We start from the raw sequence: 25297 nt of genomic DNA, 5'->3' as shown, positions 1-25297 counted from the left end.
AAGCAAATCTTTGGATGTAAAATGTTTACTGACCCCATTTTCTTTTTCTAAATTTTTATTGGTGCATTATAACTGTACATAATAGTGGGATTCATTGTTATACATTCATTCACGCATACAATACAACAATCTAAATATGGCCAATATCATTCTTAGGTATTTCTCCTTTCTCTCCTTTCTTCCCTCCCCATGATTCCTTTACTCTGCTCTACTCTACTGATCTCCCTCACCTTTCATTTCCTTTTTCCTCTCTAGCTTCTTCGTATGAGAGAAAACATAAAATCTTTGACTTTCTAGTGCTTAGCTTATTTTGTTTCACATGATGGTCTTAAGTTCCATCCAATTTCCTGCAAATGGCATAATTTCATTTTTCTTTGTGTATATGCCATATTTTCTTTATCCATTCATCCATTGACAGACACCTAGCCTAGTTCCATGGCTTGGCTATTGTGGATTGTGCTGTTATAACCTTGGGTATGCATATATCACTATTGTGTGATGACTTTTATTCTTTAGGCTAAACACTGAGGAGTGGGATAGCTGTGATCCCATTTTCTTGTTCCAGAGGACTAGAAAGTTTTGAAAGTTTTGGGGAAGATAATCCTGTTAAATTTTGAATCAATTCAATTGAAATCCTTCTTACATGAAAGTTTTATGCTTTTTAGACAATAGGAAGGACTTTTTGTTATGTCTAATAAGGATTTTTTTTTTTTAAAGCCTAGAGTTATACAGTCTGGGGAAATAAAAAGTAGCTAAGGGATAGAGGTCATTACAACAGTTTTGAGAAACACAGAGAAGGTTTAGGAACCCTAGAATTGAGCCCTTGTCAAGATGGTGCAAGGTTATCATGAACAGAGGGTAAGGCTTTCTAACCTTGTAAATTGGGAAATAAATACATTCTCAGCCATGGTAAGTTGGTGTAGGCAGTTTCCACAATATCTTTTCTTCTTCTCTCCCTTTCCCCATCCTGATCACTTAAATTGCTTTATTACTCTATGAGTCTAGTGGGAATTGAAACGGACTATTAAATTAACATGCAAAATCAGAGGAAATATATTATCTTGTATTCATACTATCTGCAAAAAAAAAGCAAAACAAATTCACAAAACCTTCTTATTTTTCCAACTGTGAAGAGTTTGAAAAACTATGGAACTTGAATTGCAATTGGAAATCAAACATACTAAACCCATTAATGTAATTTCAGATATAAAGTGCCATAAAATCCTCTAATGTTGTCCTTATTTTACTGAATGAAGACGTTTCTATAAGAGTTTTTTAAAATATGTTTTTAGTTGTAGATGGACACATAACTTTATTTTGTTTTATTTGTCTTTATGTGGTGCTGAGGATTGAACCCAGTGCCTTACATGTGGGAGGCAAGTGCTCTACCACTGAGCTACAACCCCAGCCCTCCATAAGACTTTTTAAAAAATTAACTGTCCCTCTGTCTACCTGTGCTAATATGTCGTATTCCTCTCTGGCCACAAAGAAAATGAGAAGATTGGTTGCTATTGTTTTACTATCTCTAGAATAGAAAGATAATGCCTTTTTTTTTAATGGTGGAAATGCTCCAAAAACTTGCTATATGAACTTCAGAGATAGTTTTTATGAAAATGAGAAGTCTTTGACTTTTGTGAGAGAATAATAGAGATTTTTTAAAAACTGTGCATATTGAACTATTTTCCTCTCCACAATTCATCTCTTTTGTGTGAGGTGTGAGTTTAATGGTTCTTGTGCAGTTTCTTGACCCACCTGGCAGGCACCTGAGTTTCACCAGGCCAGCTCAGAGTTTGTGCTCATGGCACGCAGGTTGGTTAGTTTATTTTCACTCTTGTTATTTTGGATCAGAGAACAATCCCAGTTCCATGCCTGGTTATTTTTGGAATCTGGGAGGTTTTGAAAATGTTTGTACCAAGTGATCCATCGTTGTTCACTGAATACATACTATATGGCTACAGTTATGTGTAAAGCTGGTGTGTGTTTGTGTGTGTTGTGTGTTGTGTGTGTGTGTGTGTGTGTGTGTGTGTGTGTGTGCATGTGTACATACAGAACCTGCATGTTGGGTGGTGGGAATCTTTTGGGAGTCCAAAAATTTAAGAGTTTTCATAGGCTTATACCTAACCTTGGCCATTTAATTCATTTTTCCTGAAGTTCTTACATTCCTCAATAGTCAATTTCCCTGCAATTAGCCCAATTCTTTTAGTGAGGAAGACAGCTCTTTGGTTTCTCTATTTCCTTTATCGATGAAATGTCCCTGAATTCTGACAGATGGTACACCAATATGGGGCTCAGTCTTTCATGGAATGCTAATGCTTCACCTTTAGAAGCTACTTGAGTGGCTTTTCAGGAGTGGTGAGGCATTATCAGTAATCTCTCCTTACTTTCAAGTTCCTTTCAAGAGGCTGAGCCACAAATTTAACTATTATGAAGAAGGAAGGAAGCAAATCTTAAAGGAGGCCCCAGCATGGACCTATGAATTCTAAACTGTATGTTAATGGGCCAGTAGCCCAAGGAAGGTAAGAATCCATCTCCAGCTTACTTGGTAAATTTATAAGTTATTGTATGAATGTATAAATGTCTTTCAATTCTGGAATCTCATAAAACACTAAAGTGGTCTGGCAGGATTGTTATCTACAGCTGAATGATCAACTGGGAAACAACGTGTATTACAAGGTTCTTCTTTCTAATTGATTCATTAATTTTTCTGCTTCATTAATAATGACACATGGATTAAGTCACAAAGCAGACTAAAGGAACATGCATCCTCATTCAGAAAAAGAGATCATTCCATATTTTATCGTATCCTTTGGATGTCAGCATAACTGGTACTGGTAGTTGTTTGGGATAAAGATAATATGAATGAAGCATACTCACAAATAATCCTATAACTCACATGGTTAAAATGTCCTGTTACAAAACCATAAATAATTGTCATATAATAGAGGCGAGTAGCAAATAGGACTCATTTTCATCTCTGATCCAGGTGGCAGGTGGCAGATGGGAAGAGAAATGGAAACTTCTGGAGAAAGAATAGGTCTGAATAGGAGAGTATTAATTTTCAATTAAACAAGTGTGGTATTTCACCACCAGCTACTTGGGAGAAGAGACTTTTGAGGCTGATCTGAAACCTAAATGTGTGACAGAGTTTCTTAGCCTGTTGTATAACTTAGAAAGAGAAATGAGATTTTAATGAAACAACTGATGATTTTGACATCTCCCAACTTCATCCTGAGCCTTCAGGTCAAGACAAACTATTAAAACTTAGAGAAGAATTCTCTTTCTCTAGGTAAATACTATCACTTTTGATGCAGAAAGCGTGAGCCAAGTAATTAAGCCCAGAATTTAGGGCTTTATTGATTACTCCAGCTTGAGAATCAGCTACTGAGCCCACACTGTATGAAGCGCCATAAACTCATCATCATTGTGTATCATGGTGAAACGTGTGCTGGGGGATGGGGACTATTTTGGAGGTAGGATGGCTTAGTAGTTAAGAGTTAGAATTTTCCCTGTCCTGTCAGTTATTAGCTGTGTAGACTTGGAGAACCTGTAGGTAATGCTGAGGTAACAATGATTCTTTAAGTCTCAGTGGTTTAATGCAAAAAAAAAACCCCAAAAAAACAAAAACAAAAAACTTTATTTCTCAGTCATTTGAAGTTTGATATATATGCTAAAAAATTCTCCTCCAAGAGGTGATTGGGACCTAGACTGTTTCTATTTTGTGGTTCTGCCACAGGGAGACCTTAGAATTGTCCTGGTGGAGCCAGAATTAAGACAGGAAGATAGGCAAGGGTCAGATCCAGAGAATAATGGGAGGATTGAAATGTTAATTCCTTCAGAGTCCTTCCTCCATCCTTATCAAGAACCTGCCCCTGCTCCAACCTATTGCTAAGGTAACCTGTCCCAGGAATTGCCCCTCCCTACAGTGGGTTATAAAATTGTTAATTAATGTGTCCTGGGCTGCTCCATCTGACCCTGCCCCAGTCCATCTGCTTTTCACCTTTTGGCCATCCCATTGAGCATTTCCTGGGCTTAGTCACTTACCCTTGTAGGAAGGGTATGCAGGAAGGAGAAAGATAAGGGGAAGAGAGCAAGAGAACAAAGGAAGTCTAGGACATATAAAAAGGCAAAACACCCTTGCTTCTTGTGATAACAGGACACCAGCTATGGCCTCCTTCTCCCTCCTGGGAGAAGTCTATGTTACCACTTTTAAAATAAACCCTGCTTTATATGCTTGCCTCAGCTGCTTCTCTAATATTATACTTCAGCATGTGAGGGAGCATCCAACTGGCAGCTCAGAACAGAAAGAATGGGCCAGGCATACTGGGTGCAAGCCCAGCCCAGAGTGACGCATCACTTCTTATTTTGCTGTGGTAGCACCCCATCTCACAGTCATTGCCAACTGAAATTCTGTGAGCCTTCATTTCCACCTCTTAAAAATGATAAGAACCAGAGCTGCTTTCATGATTAAATGAGATGTAAACTGAACAAATCTTGGAGACCTAGTTGGCTGTATCTGGCACTGAGTCACATTAATAGAAATGCAGAACAGAAAACACAAACAACTTTTTCCTAAGTTTTCTTGTGTGTTTTTCAGGATCCTCAAGGAGATCAACTTCTGATATCAGTTATCAGCATCTGATAACTCACAAGTGAGACTTACCCCTCCCCTCACTGTTTACTCCCATTAGGAATAACAATGGTGTGTCTCATTTTTCTCCTAGAAACTCTCTAGGTTCTTCTGTTTGCTGCTTCTCTCTGGTCATAATGTCAACATTCCTTCCAGAAGTGACTGATGGATGCTGATCTGCCTTTCAGGTCTCTTGTTTCTCCATATAGAAAGCATTTGGAATCTGATGTGAGCATAAGCCTCTTATCACTTCAACTTCATTATCCACATAGAATTTATGGTGGAAAAAAAAATTCCTCATATTGTTACATTTGTTAAGTAGTTGGCCCAGAGTCTGGCATGGAAAATAATTCATGTTAATAAATGTTAATTACATTTTATGGATGTATTGATAATAAATAAAATAAGTTTTCTCTGAAAGGGATTAGTGTGGGGAATGGGACTTTAACATTTATACAGATGGATTTGTCCAAAAACTTGAAACTAATATATATGTAGAATTCCTTAACAAATGGGCCATATTCTTCTTCATCACCATTTTTATCCAAATTACTTTTCTGGTAAAAAGATTGTCATCTCATGCCACAAAAATATACTTGTGTTTGCATAACACTTGGTGTAATACATAATATAAAGAATGGCTTGGTATTCTATTTTTCTCCTCAACGCTTCTTCATCTTAAATAAAGTAAGATATTTTCAAACCATCCATAGGTACAGATAAAGTCAATAAGACATTGACAATAGGCACACATTAACTCAAGCACAATTATCTCTGAATTCAAGTGCATAAAATACAAGGTTTTAGGATTGAAAGAAAAACCCAAACCCTTCCTTGCTATTTATTGAAAAGCTTGGTAAATGCAGGATGATTTTTTTGGGGGGAGGTATTTGTTAACATTTGTTTCATATCATTCTAGAAAGGAAGAGGAGAAAAATATACATTATAATGTGTAGAAAACTAACTAGAACTCTCTCAGAATTTTAAAAATTTCAAGCTTCAGAAGCTATTTCCCAGATCAATAATTTGGGAGTTCAGAGGGTAATCTGTGCTGAAAGTGACAATGTTTATACTCATTATATTGAGCTGAATCCCATGCCCCCAAGTGACCTGCTTCTGATTAAGGCACAATGGCCCCTGGTTGGTCTGTAAAGCCAGCTATTGTGTGTTTGTAAGGAAACACAATAGCTGTTTTCATAAGATTTTCAGGATACCCACAGAGCATTTTGGTTCCAAATCAGGTCGGTTAAGAAATATGCTCAATTTGGTGTGAGAAGTTTGTGCATCCCAACTCCCGATGGCACTTTCAAAGTTAATTCGAAATGCCTAATCTGCTGCCTAGGAAGCCCATTGTTAATTATCCACTCCAACAGAAAAATTAAACAGCCCTCTATGTCCAAGACAATGTTTGAACCGGCAAACTGAAATGAGCTACTTTTCTTATTTATATGATAGTGCTCTGTACACGATCTACTCTGTACACTAGCTACTCAGCCACAGAAAATAAGAGGCCTGATAAAAGACCACAATGGAATGGGCAGGGGTCAGTGGGGAAAGTCTCAGGCATCCTCTATATGACTAAATATATACAGTTTCCATTTGAGGAAGTCTTTGAAACTTGAGGAATATTGCTTATCACAACATTATCACTTTTACCAAATATTCAAAAACTTCCAGGTAAGGAAGGAATTCTGCCAAGGCAAAGCTTCTTATATTAGAGTTCTGTTGTACTCAAAGTTGATATGTGGTACGTCACAAGGAAGATGTTAACGACTATACATTGATTAAAGGTAAGTCTGTGGGAATTCACAATGGTACTGCAAAACAATGAAATTTAGGTAGGAGAATGTCTATTTTGGTATTTTTGCTCCCGCAGTGGGGTTCCCTGAGAACAAAAATTATGACATAAATAACATACATCTGATACTTTTTTAGTTTTCCCCTCTGGGTCTCCTTCCCCAAACATTTCCACTCCAAGCATTTTTTTCCCTATGGGAAGTGGAGAAATCATTCTCCACTTTACATAGCAGTGTATATTTTCTGTGTTTGTTATGTAAATTAATATTTTGTTTTTGAATTTTCATTTTAGGATAGACATTTCCTTAGTCTTTTAAAACAGTGAAGAATTCAGGGGACAATGTATGGGAATGAAGGGTGAAGAAATGACCCTTTTTCTGCAACTGTACCATGTGGACAAACTTTTAGAGTTATATCACATGGCCGTCAGATTACAAAGTCCCCATTTCCAAGTTTGGGAAAAATCACAATTACACCTACCAAGGAGTACCTATTCATGAAACTGTGAAAAATAAATAGGATGCATCCATTTTGAATAGGCAAAACTTTTTACAATGGTGTCATTCTTGAATTATACAGAAGTACCTAATTCAGACCCTTATAGGTTCATACAATGGACCTATTCTTTTAGCTGTACACATGGAATGTGGATGTATACTTCTTTTCAGAAGAAGCTTTTCTCTCCAAAGTTTAAGGCTATTTCCATGTTAACAAAATATGAACCACTGACTCTGTTGGAAGGAGGATTCTTCCCTTTTTATACAAATTTGTACAAACCAATTTCTGCTCTTAGACTTCCAATTTGTTGGTCCAAACTGTGCTTGTTCAGTTATTTCCTTGAGGATTGCAGGAAACCTGCAACATTAGACTCTTTGGGCAAATAATTCTGGCCTTAGTTGTGTGTATATGTAGTCTAAGACTTTTGGTTTATGGGTTCTCATTCGTTGCTCTTTTTAACAGAATCCTGTTTGGGTTTCCTCCATAAAAGGGGCTGACATTTTGTATTATCAACATGGAAGTGTGACTAATGGCTTTAAAGAAAAAATGTCAACTGTAATATCTGGAATACAAATATGCTTCATTAGCACTCATCAGATTTGGGACTCTGTGAATACTGGCAAAATGCAGTGACATAGATCAGTCCCCATATGCTCTTCTTTTAGAGACCCTAATCTCAACAGTAGAATCCCAATAAGTGGGATTACCACATTGCCAAAAGCTCAGCATCTTGCAGACGTTCATCTCAGAATTTTCCTTAATCACTTTCCTCAATGACATGGAACCCAAATCTTTTAAATCCTAATGCATTTGACAGAAATGCATCTTCCTAGTCCCTCCACCCTTATAGAGTTGTCACCACCACATGTGGCCTTCTGATTCACAATTTCGAGGTACTTCAGCTTTCTTCCCTAACTTGGCATCTAGTTTGCTTCATACTTCTGACTATTTGGCTGCTGTTTCTTCCACTCAAAGCTGCCGCTCTTTTGGTGTCCCAGAATGCTGGATTTCTATGGTAAGTAAATAGATCTGATCAAACTGGAGGCCTCAAGATCTGCCTGCTGAGCACAGTCTGTGCTACACTGTAAGCAGACTGTCTCCACCATATGTCATCCTCTCGGCTGTCTATACCCTTTTGGGGGAATTTCATGGGAAATGCACTATTAAAGATGGTTATCCTGGGATTTTGTAACTTGTTTTTTAATTTTAATTTAGTTCCCACCAACTTAGCTGCTGTCATTTACAACAGCTTTAATCATTGAGTCTGGGTTTGGGATTAGAGGGTTAACTGAAGAAGCATCCCACACAACCTAGGATGACCTGTGACACATTATTAGCTGTGCATAGTCCCAAACAGTGAAATAATTACTGCAATAAAGCATTCCGGATTATTCTAACAAGTCCAAGGAGAACAAATTCTTAAACAAAAAGTAGAATGGAATCATACTTTTAAAAATGTCCTAATATTTGGAGATGTGATATATATGCAAGTTGACTGAGAAATAGGAACAAAATTCTAAATTAAAAACATTGTTTTGTTCCTTTATGCTCTCCACCCCTCTGCATAAATTGTGTGTGTGTGTGTGTGTGTGTGTGTGTGTGTGAGTTTGTGTATGTGGATGTATACAGGAAGTACTGAGAATGTGTTATTTTTTTTTTGGCAAATATAATATGCTTATAGTCCAAAAACTTTTTATTTATTTCTATTAATAAAAAACTTAAACTTTCATAATGATGAAGCTGAGGCTAAAAAGAAATTGAAATACTATTTTGTACATTTGAAATGAAATGATGGTTGTGTGAGGATTTCACTAATTTTTAAAAATGGAGCAAGGGAAGGATGAAGAACAGTGATGTATATAGCAGACTTAAAAGCACATACTTGAATGGGAAGAGATTCTCCCAGAGCTGGTTCATGGTCACAGAGTTATTTAATAGATGAATGGATTTATGAGCAAATAACATAAATATTAGGGGAGAGAATAAGTCAAATTGTCAAAGTGTAGCAATTTTAGTGACTTGCTTGTTCTTTTTTAAAATGAGAGATGTTTCCTGAAATATTTAGTTCTATTGGCTTTTTGATGAGATATCACAAATAATAGAATTAAGGTTAAAAAAATTAGAATGAATGTCATTCTGGAAAATCGGTATAAACTCTGTTTTCTTTAAGCATGCCTGAAGGGGACCAGTCCCTTGCTCTCTGGTTTGTGGCAGATTGGTTGGTGGACAAATGCATGAGGCTTGCATTCAGAAGATCACAGTTCAACTTGGTTATAGACTGCTTGATCCTTGTGCTGTTTCCATGATTTCAGCTGTGCCTCACTTAGACACCCAGTTCCCTTATCTGTCAAATGAAAACATAATCCAAACTCCCAGGGATGATGCAAGGATTAAAAATTAAATTAAATGAGGTAATGTAAATAAAGTACCTTGCTCATAATACATACTTAATGAATATTGCCATCCTTTCCTCTCTATTGTCAGCAGATATGCTAATAAATGTTCAGTTGACAAGAGAAAATAAAACCGCATGAAATTCACTTTGATCTTTTGATGAGTCTTATTGGAAACACAGGCTTAGTGTGGTCCATGGGAGAGATAGTCCAAACAAGAAAGTCCTAGTTGACAGTACATAACCCACATAGGTGATACACCTAACCAATGACTGGATTTTCCAATTTTGTCAGTGAATACATTTTATTTTCCCCTTTAAGTCAGTTTGAGTTGGGCTTATGCCACCTATGATCAAAAGAAAACCCATTTTGTTGTATAGTTTCTAAGACCACTTCCAGTTCTAACACTCTATAATTCTGCAGACATGGAAACTTAATTTCCAGTAAGTTGTTCATAGAGTACATAGTATTTTGTATCAGTAACTCCACTAGGAACAGAATTGCAAAGATGAATAAAATATAGTCATTGCTCTCAAAGAACCTATATGTCTACAACTGAGTTCTTGTAACTAGGTTAAATTTTTATAATTCATTTAAAAAAATCTTTCTTATTGAAGTATAGCATACAGAAAAAAAAGCACACAAATCAAAAGCATACAGCTTGATGAATTATCAGAGTGCTGTGGTTCGTTTATGCATGTATTTGGCTTGTGATACTTCTTTTTCTGTGAAAATGCTTCCTAAGACCACTCCATTAGCCTACTATAGAGCTGGCATACTGTGCTCATATGATTAAGAAATTGAACAAGAACTTGTAACTTTGTATTAATGGATTAAATCTACCCTAAGTTTCAATTGGGTTTTGGAGTCAGGTAGCTTGGAACTGAAATTCCGGTTCCTAACTTTCCCTGTTTATTGGCTGAAGGACTCTGGACCAGTTTTTAACTTCTCCCATCCTTGACTAATCTTTGTATCTGGAACATAAATGTATGCAAATTATTTCCAAAGTTATTGTAAGAATAAAGTAAGCTAAAGCTTATAAACTGCGTAGCATGTGGCCTGGCTCAGAGGAGCTACTTTATCTCAGCAGGATCAATGTGAAAGGACAAAGAAATTGAAATGTAAAGGATAAGGTTTGTCCTGAAAAGTTTTTAAGTTGCATTCGGAACCTGAAATTCATGTGGCAGTAAAACAATTCCTGGAACTGCCCATTAGATGTGTGTCGAAATCTCCCCTGACTATCTGGTTGTTCTGTAAAAACAACCCACCCTCCCAGAAAGAAACCGTGCAGTCCAGCACGTATACACCTCAGGGCTTACACCAATCAGTTTAAATATATACCCATCTTAGTACTGACCAATCACCCCCACCCGACCTGTTCCCGCCAGTGAATGTGCTAATCATGTTTTAGAGTTGTTATTTGATTTTCCCACGGTATGTGATGATTTGCTAAGGGATGCTATGATGTATGTAAAGTCCCTGCCCTCTCCAAAGAATGTATATAAACTCTGCTTAAGTTGTTCTCGGGGCTCTTTGTTCTTTTCTCCTCTGAAGTGAGCTCTGAGCCCCAGCATGCTGGACCCCCAATAAATCCTTTGCTGTTGCATGAGACAGTCTCTTCGTGGTCTTTTCCTCCGACGTTCGCCCGACCTTTTCAAATGTCATCTTTTCACAGAGCCTTTGCCATGAGGTGAAGCTCTATTACCCCAGCCTACAGAAATCCAGAGAGGGCACACACTGCATTTCTAGAGCTAGACCACTATCCAGAATGTAATGTGGAATGAAGAACCCTCTCTCTCACACTCTGAGTCACACGGGGCAGGTCTGAGGATTCCTGGCAGATGAAGCAGTAGGTAGTTTTTCATGCTCAGGAGTACAGATAAGTGGAGCCAGGCCTGTTTGTGGGCATGTGTCTGCATATGCAAATTTGACACTTCTTATTTCAGGCTGAACATCTGCTGTTCCCTGCTGGATGGAAACAACCAGGGAAGGAAAGAAAGACTTTTTTTTCTTTAATCTTGTTTATGGGATGGCAGGTGGCCCTTTTAAACTCTGTCTTTCCCAGCCTGACTCGCCTCCTCATTCCCTCAAGAGTTTAAAAATCTAAGGACTCACTGTTTAAATTGCAAACATAAATTGGAATACTCAGGTGCCACCCAAATGTGGCTGGTCTCTTTGCAGGTATAGTGTCATTTTCTTCAACAGATAAGAGGCTGCACTGGAGACAATCCTGGGGTGATGAAATATGAGTCATTACAGGATGTTTTAAAGCTTTTTCTGTGTTCTCTATTTTATATGCTTTTATTTTTAATACATGTTTAAATGGGATTGGGGTTTTATGAAAATGTTGCTGAGAAAAGATTGTATGAGAACCTACTGTGATGGGATTACACTGAGGAGGTCCACAATTCATGCAATCATTAGCTTTGCTTCTGTTGTCCGGCAACCACCTCTGCCCACTCATCCCTTTTCTGGATCCTGACTCTCAACTCTTCAGCCCACAGGTTGCTATGGAAACCACCAAGCTAGGACAGTGTGATCTCCCTCCATCTTAGACGCCCTCTACACATGCACACACACACACACAATAATTAATGAAACCTGGGTGGAAACTTAGGCTCAACTTCTTGAAGTTTTTCTACAGTAATTTAAAATCAATGAAGAGTCCAGTTTAATCTGCTGTCCATCTAAATTGAAGAGTGGCTGCCTGTGGACATTTTGTGCCATTTGGATAAAGAAAGAAAGATGATGAGTCTACTAGTGGAGAGAAGAATGGAGAAGATATGCAGAGAAAAAGAAAGTTTGAGAACCTGATTTAGTTCCTGAGGTCCATGGTAGTTGTATGTGGGTGTGTGTTATTTGATACCATTAGATACTTGGAATTCTTAAAATCCACCTTCCCACCCACATCTCAATGCTGTATTGAGTTGGATTTCTATTGCCTACCATCAATATCCTCATTCTTTTTTTTTTAAAGAGATGTTAGAGTCTGTAAACAAGTCAAAATAACACCTGGCATTTTGCCAGGGGAATGTTAGAGTTCGTAAACAAGTCTGGATGGTGCCTGGCAAAATGCCAGAGGGAGTGGTTTGAGAAGTAACAAAAGCAAGCCATTAAGTGTGGAGATTCCTGATTGGTTGACTGATGTATCTAGTTTATGCTAATTAGATAAGCTCTGTGGAATGTATAAATACTGCTCCTGTCCTGCAATAAACGGCTCCTACTCCTGCTGTATCAACGTGCACAAGTTGTTCGTCACCCCCCGGTTATTTTGCTGCAGCAGCCGGACTGCGGCAAAGAGAGAGTGAGAGAAGAGAGGTAGGAGGATGTCAATGAGTGCAGGGTGTCTAATGGTGTCTGCGTTTACTGACCATTAGGAACGTAAATATAGCAGTAGGAGATGCTAAGTGAAACATGATCTCTTCCATCCAGGTACTATGTTTGCCACAATCACTTCAGAATCCGCTAGTGGGAGAAAAGGTTCAGAACATAAAAATACAGAGATCCAAGAAAAATTTCCAGGCCATTGCCCACTGAGCTTTCCTATCCAACACTGTCTTTAGCACCATAAAAGTATGAAGTAGGTAAAATTGTTTATATATATTTGCTTCCTAAAGGAGAGTATTTTAGAAGGGACCACTGACAGACAAAACACTTGTTGGGCCCAAGATGACAAGGAAATCTGACACGATGAAATGACAAGTGAGCCCTTTGATATGCAATTTTTCCAAGAACAATTATTCAGAAAGGTGCAGTATAATTATGTTCTCTTATTACACAAGACTGTGCTAGCAGAAGCACACCTACACAAAGGCTACTCTTGTAGAGCTAAGAATCCAGGCTGTCAGATATGATTTTTAAAATTATTACTATTTGGCAAATCATCTTTGAGAAAATTGCTTCCCAGCAGACCGATTTCATTTCAGATTGAAATAGGGACTAAATTTAAACCCAGTCTTTTCTTTGCGAAAGCTCCCCTTCAGTATGTTCTTGAATCAAACTGTAATATGGTCAGAAAGGCTGCAAGAGGTATTGGCAAATCAAAGATTTTACTTGGAAGATCTCATCAGTCTTGTCTGTAGCTGAGGGAGTGAGCGCAGAGCTTAATCTCATAGATGCAGTCCAGCTTACTTACAGAAATTGCCCAGGGCCGAGCAGAGCAGTCCAAGTAGGCTCAGTAGTTCATGGGATCTAGATGCTTTTTCCAATGAAATTTGCATTTGAGATAGGAATTCCTTTTATTAAACTTAAACATTAAACTTAAGATTTACCTTTTTGTATTAAAGACATGGGGTCCAGATGTAGGCAGAAACATACATTCAGATACCACTCAGGCTAATGCTGATTAAGGAACATGAGAAATACTTCATTAGATTCCATTACATGTACATTACAGACATGTAATGTCAGTTTACCATTAAGGGCAACAGATCTATACCCCATACTCTGATGGGGTATCTTATAACCATACATATACTGATTTACTAGACCCTGGAATTTTCCACATTTAAATTCACCTCCACTCCCCCTTCCCACCCAAATTTGTAGCCTTGTGCTCTAGGTAATAAAAGTGAGGTGATTAAGTTGAAAATAATTCAATGGTTAATCGTACTGCTTCTTTACTTTCTGGGGGTATTTTTGTTGTAAAAGTTCATCTATTTGTACAGAAAATGGGTATGTCGGGTTTGAAGGCAGATCTTCATCTTAACCATCTAACCACTGACTATACCAAACAACCTGGGGGAATTCTATTACCTATATTGCAAGCTATTTTTTTTCTACTATTCAGCTTAAATTGCTCATATGGCTTTTGAAAACCTCTTGTCCTAAACCTAACGGAAGAGAAAAATAGCTGTTATTCAATTTAGCTGTTTTTTCAATTTTTGTTCTTTCAAATGCTACTTATTGATTGACACTCTCTTTGACTTCGTTACATCTGAGGGATATAATTCTAAATTCTCTTAGCTTTTCACTTTAGATTCTATTTACTGGTCATACAGGCTGCGGTCTTCAGGACTTTCCTCATTTCTTAAAATTTCACATAGTTTCCAGGTTCCAAAGTAAACTTTTTGACTTTCATTCAATTAAACATATGTTAATTATTGATTCTACACTAGACTCTGAACTAGGTACTGGGATAATCGGGTAGAATAAAACAAAGATTTCATAAAATAGAATGTTCTGTTAGGAGAAGCTGACTGGGAGCAAGAAAATATGCAAATTAAAATAATTTCAGATCCTGCTAAATGCCATGAAGAAGGCAAAAAAGGTGATGTGGTGGAGGATAACTGGAAGGGTCCAACTCCAGAGCAAGTGGCCAGGTAAGGCCTGAGAAGCAGCATGACTGGAGGAAATGCAAATGCAGAAGTCCTGAGGCCTCAGAGGCAGGCGGCAACCTGCCACACATGAGCAGGGAAAGCAGCCAGTTTGTTGGAGAGTACACAGATACAAGAGGGCATCAGACGGTTTTGTTTTGTTTTCTCATCAGATGGTTTTGAAAAGCAGGCAAGGTAAGAAGGCATAGAACTTTAAAAGTATGGTAAAACCTCTAATCCCAGCGGTTCGGGAGGCTGAGACAAGAGGATCACAAGTTTAAAGCCAGCCTCAGCAAAAAGCGAGGGCACTAAGCAACGCAGTGAAACCCTGTCTCCAAATTATAAAATGCAAAGAATTAGAGCTGGGTATGTGGCTCAGTGGTCGAGTGTCCCTGAATTCAATCCCTGATACCCCCTGCCCCCCAGCAAAAAAAAAAAAAAGTTATGGTAAGAAGTCTGGATTTATTATCAGCTCATGGAAAGTCATTAAAAAACATATCTATCTATCTATCTATCTATCTACCTACCTACCTACCAACCTACTGATATAGATATACCCAGGGTGTTTAACCACTAAGTCACATACCCAGCCCTTTTTTTATATTTTATTTTGAGACAGGGTCTCCCTAAGTGGCTTAGGGCTTTACTAAATTGCTGAAGCTGGCTTTGATCTTGCAATCCTCCTGCCTCAGCCTCTAGAGCTACTGGGATTATAGGTATGGGCCACCATGCCTGGCTCATTGAAATATTTTAAGCAACAGAACGACATGATCCAATTTATATTTTTCAAAGATCATTCCAATAGTCTTGAGGAGAGAGGATGTTAAATGTTTAAAACAGAGGTAGAGGGAATCATTAAATTTATTCTCATTTATTGTGGTCATCTAGATATGTTTCAGCACCTACCATCTCTCTCTCTCTCTCTCTCTCTCTCTCTCTCTCTCTCTCTCTCACACACACACACACACACACACACACACTATACATGTCCATATCCCTTGCCATGGGCTACAGAGGGCAAGCTGATGCTTCCATTAGATGCTGAATTACTCCTGACAGAGGGTAAGCGCATACAGTACAGTTGGTATCCAAGTCTCAGGACTCTTGTAAAGATTTCACAAGATAATGTCTAAAAAGCATCTATTATAGAGTGAGTAATCAGAAATGGTCAGTGTTAATGATGCTTATCCTCTGTATCCTTTGCAGGTCTCTGGATAACGTATTTATCTGTGTGTGCCTGTGTGTATGTGCCTGTGTGTGTATGTGAGCACACACACATATCTACTTGTACATGAATCTGTAAAAAGAAATAGGAAAGTAATTACAGTTCTATTAGAATTGTTTTAATGTGTATGTTCTTCATCTAAGTTTCCTGTCATCTGTATATGATAAGGTCAGTGAGCCCCCTGAAGGTGTGCTGCGATCTATGGTATATGGTATGTCATCAGGAGAGAAGTCCACAGATTTTACCAGGTGCACAAAGGGGCTCATGATATATATGGTGCTCCGGCAAAGTAACACCAGACACGCCAGTCACTAAAGAAAGCAGAGTGAGAGAGAAAGGGAGCGCCTAGGCACATTATGTGAAATTGAGGAACACCAAAGAAAAGATTTTATGAGCAGACAAAAAAGATGACTGGTCACTCGTAAAGGAACAACAATTAGACTAATAAAAAGATTTCTCAACATCATCAATGGATTCAGAATAATAGCTTCAAAGAACTATCAAACAAGTATCAAGTGCCCTTTTAGGTGGAGCTCATTATGTTCCTAGAAAGTAAGACCTGTTCTAAATCTAAACTAATAGATGAAGTGTGCTTGTGCAAAACTGGACACAAACCACAGGAGACAAAACAGAGATCCAAGAAACATGTACACTTGTGAGCTTTCAGTATATAACAGAGGTAGCACTGGAGAGTAGTGGGGAAAATGGTGCATCATTTAGTCAATGGTGCTGGGAAAATTAGTTAACTACATGAGGAAGAAACAAAGATTCTTTACCTCATACCGTTGACCCAAAATAATTGCAGATGGATAAAGATTCAAAGGTGAAAGGCAAAACTCTAACACATTTTGAAGGAAATAAGTACAAACATTTTTAAGGCTTTAAGCTATGGAATTTCTTGCTCTCCCTCCCTCCCTCCCTCCCTCCTTCCCTCCCTCCCTCGCTCCCTCCCTTCCTCCATTTCTTCTTTCCTCTTTTTGGTACCAGGAATTGAACCCAGGTGCTTAACCAATGAGCCATTATCCCCAGCCCTTTTAAATATTTTATTTAGAAACAGATCTCACTGAATTGCTTAGGGCCTTGCTAAATTGGTGGGGTTGGCTTTGAACTCGCAATCCTCCTGACTCAGCCTCCTGAGCCTCTGAGATTACACACCTGGCTGGAATCACTTCTTAAATAAGACATAAAGAAAGCTTTAAAGGAAAATATTTACAAAATTAACTCATTAAAATTAAATCATCTGTTTATCACGACACAGTAAACAAGAAGAACAGGCAAACTGCAGCTCAGAGAAGATATGTTCAATATGTAAAACTGATGAATGATTATCAAGAATATAGACAAATCACTTATATCAGTACATGAAATCTAAGCCCATTAAATGTGGGCAAAGACAAAAATATATACAATTTAAATTTTGACCAGGTAAACGAGTAACTAAGTTGTTGTATATTTACACAAACAATAGAATATTAGGTAGCAATGAAAGTGAGCAGTGACAACCATACACCACAACATGCATTAACCTTAGAAGCATATGGTGATTTCCATAGAGGGAGCATCATCAAACTACATGTGATATCTGAAATCATAGGAAACACATAAACCCAAACAGCATGTTTGGGATACATACACATGCTATGTAACTATTTATTTTCAAGATTAAAGGAGTAACACACGACTCCTGAATTCACATTTTTTGTTGACATCTCCCTCTTGGGGCTTCTGATGTGCATAGTCAGATGCAGAGAGCAGAACTTCCTCTCAAACAGCTCATGGACTTAAAACTTAATAAGTTCAAAATGGAATTCACCCTCTCCCCCTACAAACTTGCTTTATTCCTTCCCTTTTCTCTTTATGATCACTATTGCGTCACACACTCAATCTCATTTCACTTTGTGTAGGCGTGTACTCTCCCTCGTTTTCAGATTAAATTCATTATCAAGTCCGTTAATTTTACTTTCTTAATATATTACAATTCCTTATGTTTTTTTTTATCACTATTGCTGTAAATTCAGTGAAAAAACTCATTACTTCTTACCTTTACTTGGTCTGTTTACTGTTGGCGTTATTCTTCCTAAACACAGACTGAGTGAAAAAAAGTCCATATATGTGTATTTATATAGATTTTGTGTGTGTATTGTTTTGTTTTGTTTTCTCAAAGTGATAGGAAGTTGCTAAAGGGTTTTGAGAAAGGAGAAAGAATCCTTTAGTAACTTCCCATTGCTTTCAGAATAAATCCCATTAAGTTCGAACTGCATATGTGACACACAGCTCTTTCAAGACTTATCTCTAGTTTGTCACTTCAGCCTCATGCTTCAAAACACCTTGTCACTGACTGCTTCAAGCATGCTTCTTCTGTCGCTCCCGGTTGCCCACGATTTCTCCCTAACAGGATCTTATATCTCTTTTCTGCTATTACTTCTCTGTCAACCCATTCCTGATCTTACCGGTTCCTAGTCTTAGCAGGAGAGTCCTCCAGGAACAATTTGTGTTATCAGAGACCCAGCGCCTGCTCTGAAACATCTCTTTACCTAGCCATCTTCTGCACTTGCCTGGACCTCGGAGAGCAGAGTCAGCATTTCATTTATCTTCCCATTTTACAAGCCCAGATCAGTGGCTGGTATGTCAATTTTGAATAAAGTAAATTAACAAATATAATTTATTTTCTTTAGCCTTACTGGATTATAAAAAAAGCAAGAGCAAAAATACAAGAAAATCTGGGTAAAGCCTTCAGACTTCTCTGAACTATCTATTTACATTTCCTTTTCATCACTCCAGCATCCTGGCTACTATTTTTTGCCAGTTCCTATCACTTAGCCAATATGATCAATCTTGATATAATGATTCTTTTTCATTCTTATCACAAGGAAACCAGAAATGGGGTGGATGATGGTGCCATTTACTAACTTAGATAAAAGACTGGGGAAGAAGGAGATTCATAAGGAAGAAAGGATCAAAATTTATTGGCCATCTGGAAATATTTTGGTGTGAACTGCTTGTTCAAGTGTTTTGTCCAATTAAAAAATTGGGTTATCTTATCTTTTTCTTACTTATTTTTAGGAGTCCTGAATACATTCTGGATACCCTGTCTTTTTTAGACATATGTAAATTCAAATATTTTTCCAACTCTGTTGCTTGACTTTTGATTCTGTGAATGGTATCTTTTAAGTTCTTAATTTAACACATTTATCAATCATTTATTGTTATTGCTGTCATATGTTCTTCAAGAACCCTTAGCTTACTACAAGGTCATAATGATATTCTTCAGTGTTTTCTTTGAGAAATGTTGTTTCTTCTCTTATATTTAGGTCTATGATTCATCTAGAATTGAGTTGCAATGTGGTTGAGGTAAAAGTCAAGATTTATTTTCTTCCATATGGATTTTAAATTGATCCAACACCACTTATGGATAGTCTAGATTATACTTTTCCTTGTAGTTATAACTTGTGATAAATAAAGGGCCATAAAGAGTAAACCTGTTTGTAGAGCCTGTTCCACTGATTGTATACCCTTGTATGAATACCCCATTGGCTTAGTTACTGTAAGGTTAAGATATCTTGATATCTGGTAGCATAATCCTCCAACTTTGTTCTTCTTCAAGATTGTTTAAATTATTCTCTTCCCTTGGCAGTTCAATTTATAGTTAACTTCTAAAATGCACCCTGACTTATTTGAGTTCATTTAAATTTATATAAATGTTATTGCTTCCTATCTCATTCTGTTTCTTGTCTTGTCAATAAATACTACAGTTTGCATACTGACTTATAATGCTATGTGTCTATCCACCCCACTTGTACTCACCACTGCATAGAAATCTATGGTGTGGAGGCACTACATTTTATGAACCTACTTTTTGAGTGATAGACTCCCAGGATGCTTCCAATTCCTGTCCACAACAAATACAGGTATATTGAATGGACCTCTACAGCTCCATTTATGGGCTTATATGAAAAAATTTTGGATGCATATCTACAATAGAACTAACAAGCTATAGGCTTATCTATATACTTAAAGGAACTAAGAAGTGCTGAATTTCTCTGCAAAGTGGGTGCACTGCACTATACATGTATATACCAATATTAGTTTAAGGGCTCCTATCCAGTTTTATTAACTTCCTTCCTAATATTTGTTACTAAACATTTAAAAATTATTTTGTGGTTGTTATAATTTTAATTTTCATATTTCTTCTGCTTTGAGCATGTTTTCATGGACTTTCGACCTTTTGGGCTTCCTCACTTATAACTGCTTGCTCATATCTTTTGCATATTTTTTTAACAGTGATGCTACTTTTTATTTGTTGATCGATCCCTGTAGATTTAGATATTATAGACATATTCTTCCCTTCTTTCATTAACTTTATGCATAACTTTGCCATTCGATTATGTTTATTTACATTTGTGTTAACTTGATGCATGTGACTACTCTGAAACTTTTATCATTATATATTATGGTTATATTATCATTATATATGTATTTATTGCATTTGAGGTCAGGACTATGAAGTATTCGGTTTTGTAACCATACTCCATAAACATGGTTCTTGAGATGGGGAGAGAGGGGAAGATTCAAATTCTACAATAAATGTTCAGGTTTCCAGCAGCTGTGAGACAGTACTGTGGGCCATCCACCAAATATATCACAAGAGAGAACCTGCTGAAAGTGGGTTACCCTCCCTTGTCTCTGCTTCAGGGACTCTGAACGTTGTTGTAACCTCTCGTATTTACTGGACACAGGAGTAAAGAGACCTTCACTGGAGGCCACTGAATCTCAGGACAATGGGTAAAATATCCCTTCCCTTTTTAAAGAAGAGGGGAACAAAATAAGGAGATTTTATTTTTTTATGCTTATAAGATTAAATGTCAATAGTACAAATTTGTAGAAAAGTAATCAACACATTACAAATTCTAATAAGTTTTGTTATTTAGAAACCTTTCAGTAAGGTAAAACTAGAGAATTTTTCATCTTTTTTTCCCAACAAAATTGACATTTATTGTTCCACAACCCCAACACTATCAATAACAAATCAGCACCTACAATAGCACCTAAGATATTTATATATAATCATATCAATTTCTAATATTCAATGCAAAAACATTACCCATTTTTTTAAAAAAAGCAGATATTTTGAACACTTTCCAATCACTTAAATTTGTTCATCAAAAAAATTAAAGTTACTTATGTTAAAAAGCTAGATTTCACAACATATTAGTTTATGCCAAAATCAATTTTACAGAGTTCACCATAAGAAGCAGCGAAGCAAATTTCTCATAATCTGAGTAAAGAGAAATAGCTAAATTAATTGATGTCATTATTGGGGCCATCCAGGAGTTATAAATAAGGGTGAATATAGAAAACACACTGATTGCATAAAATGGATAATTAGCATGAGGTCAAAACAGTCCTAACTATCCTTTTCAACATACTTACAAAATATTTTATACATTTTCATTTGTTTTCCTATGAGAATGGAATACACTGTCAATCTAAAATCATACAATTTATCACAGTTCTAGGAGTCATAATCTTATTGCTACATACACAACCCTTCTAAATTTTGCCTACTTCTTAAACTGCTTTTTGGCCTTTATTTTATTCCAGAATGGGTTGACTGTTAGTCTTCTCTTTATCTAGATATTCTGGGAAGTATCTATGTCATCTGATAGTCTATAAGCTATTTGGGATAATAGGTGATATCTAGAGGGAAAAATTAGGCATAGAATATCCAAAGGGAGAGTTATTTTAATACATGTCAGAAGTAATAAGGATAAGAGGGGAGAATAGATTATACAAGAGGAGAGAATTGAAAGCAATAGTAAATTGGCTGAAGACATGATTTGGTTACATGATCTTTAAGAATAAGGATATATAGATAAGTTACATTTATGTCGCTTGCATCTCCAATATGCAAATGCTCCTTCTTCTAACACCCATGATCAACTTTCCTTCAATGCTTCAGTCTACCAGAAAATCTAGCATGACCGCAATTTTTGTTTGTGTACATGGAAGGGAGGGGGCTCGGTTTCACATTTGATCTGCTATATAAATGTTATTGCTTCCTATCTCATTCAAGAGATAGGAAGCAATAACATTTATATAGAGCCAAGAGCAGGAATCCATAATCACAGGTATACATCAGAACATATATGATACATAACTTCCCCTCAAACGATAAGTATGCTTAAGGAGAGCACAAGACCTTTCCTCAAATGTATTGAGTTATGAGGAAGAGTGGTTCAAACTTACTATGCCATCAGAAGGTAGTGTATCTCCAAGGATTTTGGAGAATAAAATACATAAATTTTGAGAAATAACAGATCAGAAATATAAAAGAATACTTTCCAAAAGTAAGCTTCAGTTCCCTTAAAAATGCAGCTTGTAAGGAGCCCCCTCTGTAAAAAGACACAATACTTTTGGTTCCAGCCATAATGAGTAGATTTTATTGAACTAACCCTTCAGTTAAAAGTAATTATAAAGCTGGACAAAATATGTGAAATAATTCCTTGAAGGCATTGAGAGCAATCAACTGAGGTAAGACTTGAATGGCTGTGATGCCTGAGGAAACAACACTAGTGTGTTTCATAATTAGCTAGGCATTTTTCTGAGGGCATTTGCTATTTCATTGGTTGGGGAGAGTAGAGGAAACTGGGAAGGGACAGTCTTCCTGGCTAAGGAGCAAGAGGATGAAGTTCGGGTGAAATAAACCATATGGGATTTGAGGAGTACAATCCCAGAGAAGAGGTAACTGCATTTGTGTTCCCCTTGAGGCATTAGCCAATTCTGACCTGAGCACTCAGGGGGTGGTACTCCTTGAGGCATAGATGAAATAGCAGTTGGGAGGCTGAATGAATTGCAGAACAGCCAAGTGGTGCTAAGTAGACTGGAGTCTAAGCCCTGCCAAACAGGAGGGACTTTGGTAAGCATACTAGAGTTTTAGGAGAAACCCCAGAAAAACTGCTCTAGGAATACAGGCCACACTTCAGGACTAAGGAAAACAAAAGAAACCAAGCTAACAACGCCTAAGATGAACAATGGACAAGATAAAAGTGATCTGCCTGCCCAGAGAAAATTGTATTCTATTTAGAGGAAAATTACATGAACCATTTTCCATAAGCAACATCTCTATTTAAACAAAATTATGATACTTGCTTTAAAAAAAGGATCAAATGGCAGGGAGAGCAAGGGGAAAGGGGAGGAGGAGGATGGGGAAGGAGAAAAAGAATGGTGGGGAGTGAGAGAGAACAGAATAAAAGAGTTACACAGGTGATTCATATATTGGAGTTACACTCACAAGCATTTAAAACTACTATGATGAATATTCTAGCAAATAGAAAACAGGACAAAATACTTATCAATGATAAAGCTCCCTTAACACATGTGAAGAATGAAATCAGGGTGCTGGGGATGTGGTTCAAGCGGTAGCACGCTCGCCTGGCATGGTGCGGCCTGGGTTCGATCCTCAGCACCACATACAAACAAAGATGTTGTGCCCGCCGAAAACTAAAAAATAAATACTAAAAATTCTCTCTTTCTCTCTTAAAAAAAAAGAATGAAATTAGATCCTTATGTCACATCATATAAAAAAAATCAACGCAAAATGGGTAAAAGACATGAAAGTGTAAAACTCTAAAAGAAAAATAAGAGAATAACTCCATGACTTTGATCTGGGAAATGATTTTTTTTTAGGTGACTCCAAAAGTATAAGAAACAAAATCAAGAAAAGAAAAATTAGATCCCATCAAATTAATAAGTTCTTCAGAGCAAAACTATCATCAAAGTGAAGAGACAACATATAGAATATTTGTAAACCATACATCTGGTAAGGGTTAATATTAAAAGGACATAAGAGACTCAAAAAACTCAACGGGAAGAAAACATATAGCCTGATTTAAAAATGGGCAAAGGACCTGAGCATATATATCCCGAGACATACTAAAGGAATTCAACATTTCTAATCATCAGGGAAATGCAAAATAAAACCACAATGAGATATCATCTCTCACCTATTTAGAATGGTCATTTTCAAAAAGAGAAAAGATAAGTATTAGCAAGGGTGTGAAACGAGGGAACCTACGCACATTGTTGGTGGGAATGTACTTTAGTAGAGCCACCATGGAAAAGAGATGGTGGTTCCTCAAAAAATTAAACACAGATCTATTATATGATACATCAATTCCACTACTGGTTATTGTATCCAAAGGAAATGAAATCATTATCTATAAGAGATATATGCACTTTCATGATCATAGTAGCATTATTCACAATAACCCAGATATGGAATCAACCTAAATGTTCATCAATGGATGAATTGAAAAAGAAAACAATCATTTATTCACACTGGAATATCATTTGCCCTTTAAAAAGAAGGAAATTCTATTATTTGTGACAACATAGATGAACTGGGAGGACAACTTAGTTAATAATGATGTATTGTACACTTGGAAATTGCTAAGACAGTATATTTTAAATGTTCTCACCATAAAACATTAAATATGTCAGGAAATGCCTATGTAAATTAGCTTGATTTATCCTTTCCATAGTGTATACATATTTTAAAACATGTTGTATACCATAAACAATAATAATAAAAGATAAGGATTATTAAAATATAACAGTCAAATGGAAAGAAAATAGAGGTTGGGACCCAATATTTTCCATTTTTCAATGCAGGAAATATTGGCTTTTTTCATTTCTTCCTCCTTAACTGATTGCTTCCACCCCCTAACTTACCTTCGATCTTCAAAAATTGTTGTCATTTTATGCTTTCATGAAGAGCACAAAAAACACATGTAGTTTTGAAATTCTCTCTATTGAATGAAATACATGAAAGTAGCTTCAAGAAGAGACACCATATTTAACAGAAAGAGTATAGGTTATGAATCTGATACCCATGCTCAAACTCTCCCACCCACCCAGTTTGTGTGATTATAGGCCAGTCTGAATCTCAGTTTTTTCCCTACCATAGAAAAAGATTGAGACTTACCTTAAAGATTTGTTTTAAGCAACTAATAAGATTCTTTCTATAGGTAGAGAGCTAAAGTATCCTGGATGGCCAATGATACCTCCTCTGCTGTTTGCTATCACCAGCAGTAAGAAGCACATGCAAAACTGGTAATTATGGACTTCAGAATGAAATATCGTCTTTCATCTATCTAATGTTATATCACCAACACAGATGAAAAAATACACAACTTGGGATTTTCTTTATACCTTTCATAATGCAGAATGGTAATGATTAGTAAAAATGTCCATTCAATATAGGTTAGTGAAAACCACAGCTTTCTAACCCCCTAACTTGGGTATTGCAAATATCTGGGACAAGGCTCTGGTTGTTACATGATGCTCTGCATGCTCTGGCTTGCCTTTCAACAATCATTCCTATTAAATCCTTTGTGTCTGACACATCTAATGAAGTCATGTTCACGATCAGCTTAATCACAGG

At 36.9% G+C, this 25297-nt stretch overlaps 1 protein-coding gene across 1 annotated transcript in view; it reads right to left on the bottom strand.

Moving 5' to 3' along the window:
• Kcnh8 (potassium voltage-gated channel subfamily H member 8) overlaps positions 1 to 25297 on the bottom strand; it is a 368692-nt gene that overhangs the window by 42540 nt on the left and 300855 nt on the right. The window lies entirely within an intron of this gene.

The sequence above is a fragment of the Marmota monax genome, unplaced genomic scaffold (assembly GCF_021218885.2).
Source record: "Marmota monax isolate L192 unplaced genomic scaffold, Marmota_monax_Labrador192_F-V1.1 WCK01_AAM20220418_F8-fsc00278, whole genome shotgun sequence".
NCBI classification, from domain to species: Eukaryota; Metazoa; Chordata; class Mammalia; order Rodentia; family Sciuridae; genus Marmota; species Marmota monax.
The sequence above is the reverse complement of the archived record's forward strand: the minus strand, read 5'-3'. Positions and strand labels throughout refer to the sequence as shown.